This window comes from Parasteatoda tepidariorum, chromosome 3 (assembly GCF_043381705.1).
Source record: "Parasteatoda tepidariorum isolate YZ-2023 chromosome 3, CAS_Ptep_4.0, whole genome shotgun sequence".
Lineage (NCBI taxonomy): Eukaryota > Metazoa > Arthropoda > Arachnida > Araneae > Theridiidae > Parasteatoda > Parasteatoda tepidariorum.
The window spans coordinates 73,649,074-73,658,601 of record NC_092206.1 but is presented as its reverse complement, the minus strand read 5'-3'; positions in this window follow the sequence as shown (position 1 = coordinate 73,658,601).

Genomic DNA, 9,528 nt, shown 5'->3' with positions numbered 1-9,528 from the left:
CTATAATTTATCATTTTGCTATCATTTATAGACACAGCGGTCGCTGTATCTTATTAAAAATATAGCGGTGGTGCAGAATATTAACAAATCGAATAACTAAGTTGAAAATTGAATGGTATTTTTATTTTACTTACTTTTTATAATTAACAATAGATTAAATAATTATTTTTGTAACTTTTCCACAATAGCCCCCGTGTCTACAGTACGTCTCACGTGTCTACAGTAGTGGTTAATTTTTTTAAGCAAAACGATTATTGAAAAAGTGTACTTCCATATTATTAACATCATAATGTTCGATTTTTTCATTCAAAATGAAGATAAATGTTTGAATTTTGATTAAAAGAATACTACAGGAGTTGCACAAAATAATCGAAAGACTTCGATACTAACACATTTTTCGATATTTCTCAGAAAATACTTAGAGAATCAAATAATAAATTTAGATCTTGCGATTTCTTATACATATCAATGAAATTTAAAGCTTTGAGAGAATGAATAACAAACGGAAAAAATGCTTTTGAACGCCCTATGACAAAAAAATGTAGTACTAAATTTGCAAGTTATTATTTTGCTTCTTATATACAAGAAAAAGAGGATTAATACCCCTAAGGAACCAAATCACAATAATTTAATGGATCACCCAAGGCTGCCGTGCCACGAAGAAGAAGATTATTACCAAATTTACGTAAGATGATCGAGTCTTCGAAATTAAAGCTACAAAATATCTTGCTCTGATTCAACTTTGCGTTAAGACTGAAAAGGCTTTTTTATTAATCCATTTTAAGACCAATCTCAACATAAGCTTCGGATGCTTAACCTCCAGATATTTTGAAAGAAATAAACTTTTTTAATGTAAAATAACATACTCCAGAACATTGTCTTTTCTTTTGGTGGACAATTTGAATATTTTGCGCTTTTGTTCCATGGAAAAAGGCTTTATTCAGAGAAGCACTGCTCCGGACACGCGCCTAAATAATTTAAAAACGGTAAATAACTTCAAAGCAAATTTTGCCATTATGTGACTATTTTTGCTTGCTTTTTAAAAGGCATAGCTTGCCATAAGTACAGTGAAGTGGTGAATTACATAAGTCTACGAATTATTTAGAAATAGTGGTGGGGAAAAATCTACTAAATTGAATTTATTAAATCAAGAATCACAATTGATAAACTACCACTTTAAAATATATATTTGCTGTCTTGGTGCAAATTGACATCTCTGCATATTTTATTCTTAAATAAATAAGTGTTATAGCTTACAATCCTATGTAAATATCAATAAAACGATTTTTTTTCTTAACTTTCACATTGTTATTTTTATTTCTCGATTATATTTGAGTATGAAAAATTATAGCAGCATAAAATACAAAGTCGCTCGAATTATCTGGAGTGTGTACAGTTCGGCCTGTTTAGCGCGTTCGAATTAACTCGAACGCACAAGTTAAGGGGTTCATGCAATACATCCCCTGCCTCGCTAAAAGAAAATTGACAAGATGCCAAAATAAGACTCGACGAAAATTGACCTAAATCAGATGGCTCATGCGCAACACCGCGATCCAAAAATTGATTATCGTCACCAACATATAGCTAAATTGAATTCTTTTTTTACAAGGCCCAACAGAGCAGCGGAGCCTAGTTGAATGATATTTTCCAATTCGACATGATACCAGAAACCATTGGAATGCGACAAACTGCAGCCTGTTTCAGTAGAGACACATTTCTCTCCAAGATTCAGAAAGACTAAAAACTTCACTTATGTATATAGTGGCAAAATGCCTCTTTTCTACTCTATTTGCATGCCCTCACCACCACTATATTGTCTACCACTGCAACACTAGAAGTTCATGGCCACAAGCGGCATTAAATTCTCAGTTTTAGGACAGGTATTAACCCGTTTTATCCGGACTTTGCAAAAAGTGGTTTTATGAAAAAGTGGTATAATATATTATTCAACTAAATGGCTAATATCAACTATTTGTTACCATTTCAGTTCGAAATGTCCCTGCACTTTATAGTTATACATCTAGTGATAGAATCACTAATAAATTGTGGTGGAAGGGAAACTTTTAATTTTCCTAGATAAGAGACAAAATTGAAACAATTGGTTGTCCTACCACAATATATGTTTTTGAAAAAGGAAACTGTCCTATGAATATGACGCTGGGCACTAACAGGTTAATAGGACGTAGACATAGTGACACTATCACTATTGGTATTGAGAGTATTGTGCACAGATTGACTATGTCCACAATTAAAGGGTGAACACTTTGAACATTTTATAGCCAACTATACAAACGCGAGATATGGATATCTTTCTCTTTGATGTAATAATTAGTGATCCTAAAGTGTAGTGATTGCTAAATATGAAGACGTTAAAGTAATAAAATTGTCAGGGCTGATATTATAAATGGAATCGCATCGGAATTTTCCGGTACAAAGGATTATTATTTATTCACGTATCAAAAATTTAGAACTCCTTAAAAATGTGATGAGTTATACTCAACTATTTTTTCAATCAAAAATTGTAAAATATCGTTATTTGAAACTATAGAAACTGTTGAACGGAAGAAAAAATATAACGGTATAAAGACATTGAAAAAAAGGTTTCATTTTTTCCCTTTCCGCAAACTGAAATTCGATCAAATAAAATCAGCAAGAACGTTATTCAAACCTAAACCCATGTCTTTTTGATCTCCCTATCATTTTTTCCACTTTACTGAAATTTCAAGAATGTGAAAGAATCCTATTTGGGAAACAGAAAAAAAGAGCCTCTTCTAAACCAGATGTCAAACTTCCTCAAGGTTGGATTTGTTACTAAGATGAATGCTTACTCGTTTCGATGGTCACGCAGCATACATAACGACAAAGATATTCATTTTATATGAAACATCTCCATTCTTTCGGAATTTTCATTTTAAAGCTGTTGACTTATTTCAAAAGGGAAATACATAAGTGAAAAGAAAGAAAGAAAAGAGAAAGACCAGGTTACTTGTATACGATATTGCATTCAAGAGTTATAAAATGGAAGTTACTAAAATATATACTTTTCAGTACTTGTTTCAATATTTTCCCAAGCCAGGAAAATTATGGTTCAATTATAGAGTAAAGAATTTGATAACACTGGGAAATAATTTTTCGTTGCATCCATACAAGGCTTACCAAATTGGGGTGTTGGAATTTNTTATTGGTTTAAGTTGTCACCGTCGCTTTTCCTTATTGTAAAGTTCGCATTAGCATACATTTATAAGAGTGGAGAAAAGTATCTATAGCCATTATGGCGAACTAATAAAGTTTGAAAATATCCTATCTGTAACTCCGAACTGCTCGACCGTAGCGCTTCAAAACCGGCGCCAATCGATTCCTCGTGGCCAAAAACCCCAGACCCCCAAGTTTACCGGAGTTTATTAATTCTGGGGCGATTTTCGACTTGGCAACCATTCCTCGTATTATAGTATAAGATATTAGTAGTAATTAAATTATTGTGCATCATGCTGACTGTTCATACCAAAAATGACTTCATAGCCTATTTAAAAAGCATATAATAATTCGTTAATGTGTCTACTTCTCTATTTGGAAAAAGCTTAACCAGCAAATAAGCATAAGATGCTCGTATATAGCTTATCATGTTATTGCTATATAGACTAGCTTTTTAGCACTTGATGCAGGTTAGTGGTCATGAATAGAAGGGATGATCAACCATAAAAAATTAATTCAAGAACACAATCCAATTATCAAAGATTGTAAACTTAAGCCTTCGTTAATCTTACTTTAGAAAATACAAAATAATATGATTTTTTCATAATATACTATATAACTTTAGCATTCATTAGAGGAAAGTTTTTAAAAAATAATAATAAAAGAAAGATAAAAACCGTAAAATAATTTTTTTCTATTTATTGAGTTACACCAGTGTTTCCTAAAGTGTGGTACGCGTACCCCTACGGGTACGAGAACACTTTAGCTGGGGTACGCGTTCTTATGCAAACTATCTTGTAACAAGCGAAAATTTCAAAATTTCTTATTTAAAATCAAAGCTAGCCATGAAAATTTACGATTATGTACTTTTCTATTGGCTATTTTTTGCAGAGTTATAACAGTTAATAATTAGTGGTATCAACAGCCAGTAGTGATTTTTAACTTTTGTGAAACTGCTTATAGTAAAAAATACATTCATTTTTTATTAGTGGTACACGGAGTTACGAAAAATTTAGAAAGGGTACACAAAAGTCATAAGTTTGGAAAACACTGAGTTACACAATCTATATTCATTACTTTTTTTTATTTAAAGTACAATTGATTATTTTTCAAATCAACTTAATCATTCATTTCGTTACAATTGACATGCTAACAAAATTTTCTTAATTGGAGAATAATTATGTATTTTATAACCAAAATGCTCTTTGTTTTCGTGGAAAATATCTACTTTTTGAGAAGAAAAACAATGATGAATGCGAAACAATTATGGAGGGGGGAGAGCCAAACGAACAAAAGACTATTCTAGTTTTTTTGAAAAATATCTACAATAAGAAAAATATAAACAATGAAAAAAGAATTTCTCATTTACCAGATCATAAATCATTCTCTCGAATCGACAAATCTGTTTTAACTCTCATCAATTCCATCTGCGAGAAAAGATCGAATATTTAAACATCACGAAAATTGCACCCTTGAAAACGTTCTAAATCATTTCCGGAAATCAATAAGTATGTTTAGCGAATCCATAATCTCTGAAACAAATCAAAAATTCTCCGAATAATTTTATCTGAAAAATGCCTGAGCTTTGACTGTGCAATATATTTAGTCTGGTTATTAAACATTAAATTCCGTGACATTTGGGCTAGTTCCGTAAAAAGGAGTCATTGGAGCAGGCTCGATATTTGTTAGAGCGGTTCAAACCGTTGACGTAGTTAATGAGTTGTAAAAGTTCAATCAGTTTTAATTTTAGACAGGAGTGAGAAATCTTTCTTACTCTTGCATTTCTAAACAAGAGATTTTGTGTTAAATAATGCGCTCTAATAACAAACTTTCAGTTGTATTGGAAAATGTTTTCTATCGCTGTGGAGAATCGATTTTCATTGAAACTGTTTCACTGAAGTAAAATTTCAGTGAATCAGTTTTACCTAATCCTTTCATATCTGAAAATTGATGAATCCATTGCAAAGGAGAACAAATCTTTTTCTGTTTCATGAAATTTTTTAACAGGTCTTAGATACTTCCGCCTCACTGATTTAAAATCTGCAATCGGTCTTCTCTACAAGCTACATTTTTTATTCATCTTAATTTTTTTTGGAATTCAGTCGAGTGATTAATAAGTGTGACTTCTTCTTTGGTACGTAGGACGTAGTAGTAGGAAGGGAAGTAGGTGACGATACTACATTTTAATTCATGACATGATAAGTTAAAGTCATATGATTTTTGTCTTAGGTATTATTTTCAAAATATCAAGCAGACACATTGCTCCTCACTTCTCAGATACGTAGGGAGTGGTAGGAATAAGCGCTTCGGATTTTGAAACGATATGTTAAGGTAATTTTTTTTTGTCTAAAGAGTTATTTTCAAAGGAGCAGATAAATGTATATGTATACATGCATGCAAACCAACACGTTCTTTTTTTTAAACTTGTGCATACACTCAGACAAAAAATTAACTCGATATCTGTGTTAAAAAATCTGTAGCTTTCGAGAAATATGAATTTTTTTAGCGTTAGCTTGAATAATGTTTTCTTTTAAATATGAATTTTTTGAAATATAAGTCATAGTGGCAGTTACAATTGAATAATTGCAGAGATAATAAAAGAATTAAAATGAATTAAATTTCTACCACTTTTAACATTTTTAGTCACCTGCGGTATCCTTACTTACCTCTAAAATACTTGAAAATCTTGGGATAAAGGTTGCAAAAAGTAATATCATAAGTAAAAAGTGCATTAATGCATTTATTTATTTGCTAATAATTGAAAGAAGAAAAACATCGAATAAAAGATGTAACATTCCAGATAACATATCAATTGTTTGGTAGGAAAGAAGAAAAAAAATGTCGCTTTGAACAAAGAACAGTTACAGCCGTCGAGAATTTTAAAGGTCAAAATGTTATAAAATATGATAATTTACACTTCCAAACTTACGACTGACGCCGAATTTCATACGACAATTATAAGCAATAAAAAAAGTTGTGTTTCTGAGCATGATCGGCACATTAAAAGCGGTAACGTGTTAATTAAAAAAAATGTTTAACACATTTGCACATGAACTAAGTTAGTGTATTATTCTTAGTAACTTGAGTAACTTTAAAATTTATATAAAATGCAACCCAATATTTACATTTTTACTGAGGATTCTTATATTTAAATGCAATTAAGAAAAGTGAAGGGTATATTAACACGAAGTTTTGCTGACACGGCACACTGATTGTAAATAAAGACTTCGAACTGGCTGGATATAAGCAATCAAAAACTTGTGCCTAAGTTGTGATTTCTTTTACTATGATGTATTTATATATATTTTCCTTAGTAAGGTGAAGTTTTTTACAGATCGTTGATGAGCTTTTAATTCTGGACACAATTCGAAATGTGTGTTTAAGAAAATGGACATAGCTCAAAATGATTGAAGAAAATGGACATAGCTCGAAATGTCGATTTGAGAAAATGGAGACAGCTAAAAACGCGCTTTTAAGTAAATGGATATAGCTCAAAACGCGTGTTTAAGAAAAAAGACATAGCTCAAAACACGTGTTTTAGAAAGTTAATATAGCTCCAAACACGTGTTTAAAAATATTTATTTTTTTAAATTCCAATTCGTTCGAAAGTTATTAAAATTTTAAGCACCTTTTTTGAAAATTGTTTCGCATCATTTTTAGCATTTCGTTTTACGCAAAATATATAAGACTTAGAAACTTGAAAGTGCGAAGCTGATTAGAAAACATTACAAAATGTTCGAGGGAATAAAAAAATTTAAAATTTAATAATTTATTCGATCGAGAATTATCAATCATTAATTTTTTTAAAAAATAACATGTCTGTCGATCTGCTATCCGCTGGAATGCAACTATTGAATTGAAATTTGATGTGATCAAACAGCAATTTTCATTTATGCTCGAAACCAGTGATTCCCACAGGGGTCTATATCGACCCCCCAGTGGTCGATGACAACTTGCAAGGGGTCCATGTCAAGTGAAAAGAAAATTGGGGGTCCATGAAATAAAAATGGGTGTCAACAATAATGGATCTCATATAAGCAGGTCGTTACTTTAATATTGGCATTTCATGAATGGAATAATCAACTGACTGATAGTACCTCTTTACTTACATTAAACTTCCTTATAATATGAAGACATATATCTATCTACATTCTACATAATTTATAAAGTAGCTATGAAGTAAAAATGTTATTAAAATTTAAGTTATTAGGATTACTTTCTGATATATGAAAAACTGAATTATTATAAACTAGCAGTTGCCTGGAGCTCCGCCCGCGTGCGTTTTTATTTTCTTTGAGTGTAAGGTTTTATTTTGTAACAAAAAAGTATTTTTCCGCTGTAAATTGTACCTTGCCTGTGTCAACTCTTTAGCTAGCTAGACCTCCAACTTTATCTGCGCACAAGATCACGGAGATTGATTAGTTATCCCGTATTATACGGTATTTCCCGAGAAAGTTTTTAATTGCTTTTCCCTCTTCATACCTAGTGGAAAGGGGTTTCAGCGCAGTAGCCAATCTCCTAACAAAAAAAGAAAAAAGAAAAAAGAAACAGACTCGACATCATTAACCAAGGAGATATGAGATTAAACCCAACTAAATTCATGCCAAATGTTGATAATTTATTGTTAAAGCATCAAGTTCATCCCTCCCATTAAAAGCATTTATTTATTGCTTAGTTATTTTATATAATCAATACTAAATTTTAATTTGGTTCGTTTTAATTTGAATTTAATTAATAAATGTATAAAATTAGCATGTGTTCAGTTAGAAATTTAAATCTTTCACAGTGAGTAGCACTATACCAGCTGTCAAAGATACTTTTTAAGTTGATGAAATTACAAAAAATCAATATCAGGTAAGTAGGTGGTCTACCCGAAACCAAAAATCATGGCAAGGGGTCTATGAGACAAAAAAGTTTAGGAACCACTGCTCTAAATGCAAGGTTTTTCGAAAGTTATTGCAATTCTAAGTGCTCTTTTCGGATTTTTCTTTTTCACTTTTTTGACCAATGATTATTTATCCATTGTTGTAGACAAATTTAATTCTCTCGAGATCTTTATTTTATAAGCTCAAACTTGACTTCATGACAAAAGTAACATAAAACTGAATAAATATTACTAAAAAAATAAGAAAGTGAGAGATGTTGATTCTTAACAAATAAAACTACTTTTTATTTATTACTTCTTATTGTAGATAACATTTTGTATTCCTAAATTTCAATATTTTTTTCCAAGTACAATTGATTATTTTTCGAATCCAGGTTATCTTCTTTTCTTTATGATTAACATATATTAAAATTTTCTATCATGTAGAATTATATTAATCGCATATTTCTAAACAAAATTATCTCTCTTTTTTTTGTTGAAAATATTTACTTTAAAAAAAAAGAGGAATCAAGGACGGGTACTGGTGAGCGGAGTCAACAGAGGTGGTGGCTCCTTGTAATTGAGTACTTGCAACTAGTGAAGAAGACGATCACAGATACACAGACACATGACCTATGACGTCAGCTCCAGCTAATCACTTTTAAACAAGATGGCGAGTTAAAGTCGAACTGAAATTTCTCCTTATGAGTTAGGAGGTTAATTTATATGGAGTTAATTAAATACAACACCATATCGCACATCGAATTTGTTAAAATATAATTAATTATTTCTCATCTACTTCTTTTACTTAACTTATATTTAATATTTGTTTACGCATTTTATTGTAACCATGATATATTTTTTTTTGTACGTGGAAACTTCGATGCATAATTAGCTTGTTTATGCTCTTCTTGGCTCCGTGTCTGTCTTTGTGTTAAGAAATATATTGTGAAGGAATTGAAATATTTGTGGTAGAATATAGAATGTGTCACTTAAGAGAATTGATACTTGACGAGCTTGGCTTACTTGAAATAGAATGGAAAGAAAAGTTGCTAACGTAAACAAATGTCACGTTTAAAAAACCAATTAGGATCGAGATACCCACACTACGTTACTTGCAGGTATCCCATTAAAAAAATAGAAACTTAGCTTGAAAATGTGATTTTTTTTTAAAAAATTCAATGTCTTCAATGCAATGTTAAAAAATAGTTTTCTCTAAAAAGTCAATTTATTTGAAAAAAAAATATGACTCACAGCGATGCTGTGACACAAAATTAACACTAAAAAAATAAAATTGCATTTTTCTTGATTTTTTTTTATTTCAAAAAAATTTATTTAGATCCAGGTTGAATTATTACAGCAGTATAATTTAAAAGAAATATAAAAATAGTTTTTTTTTTTTAATTTTAATTTCAGTTGCTAATTTTTTGAGTATAGATTCGAAAGAAGTTCACTAGATGGCACTACCAAGC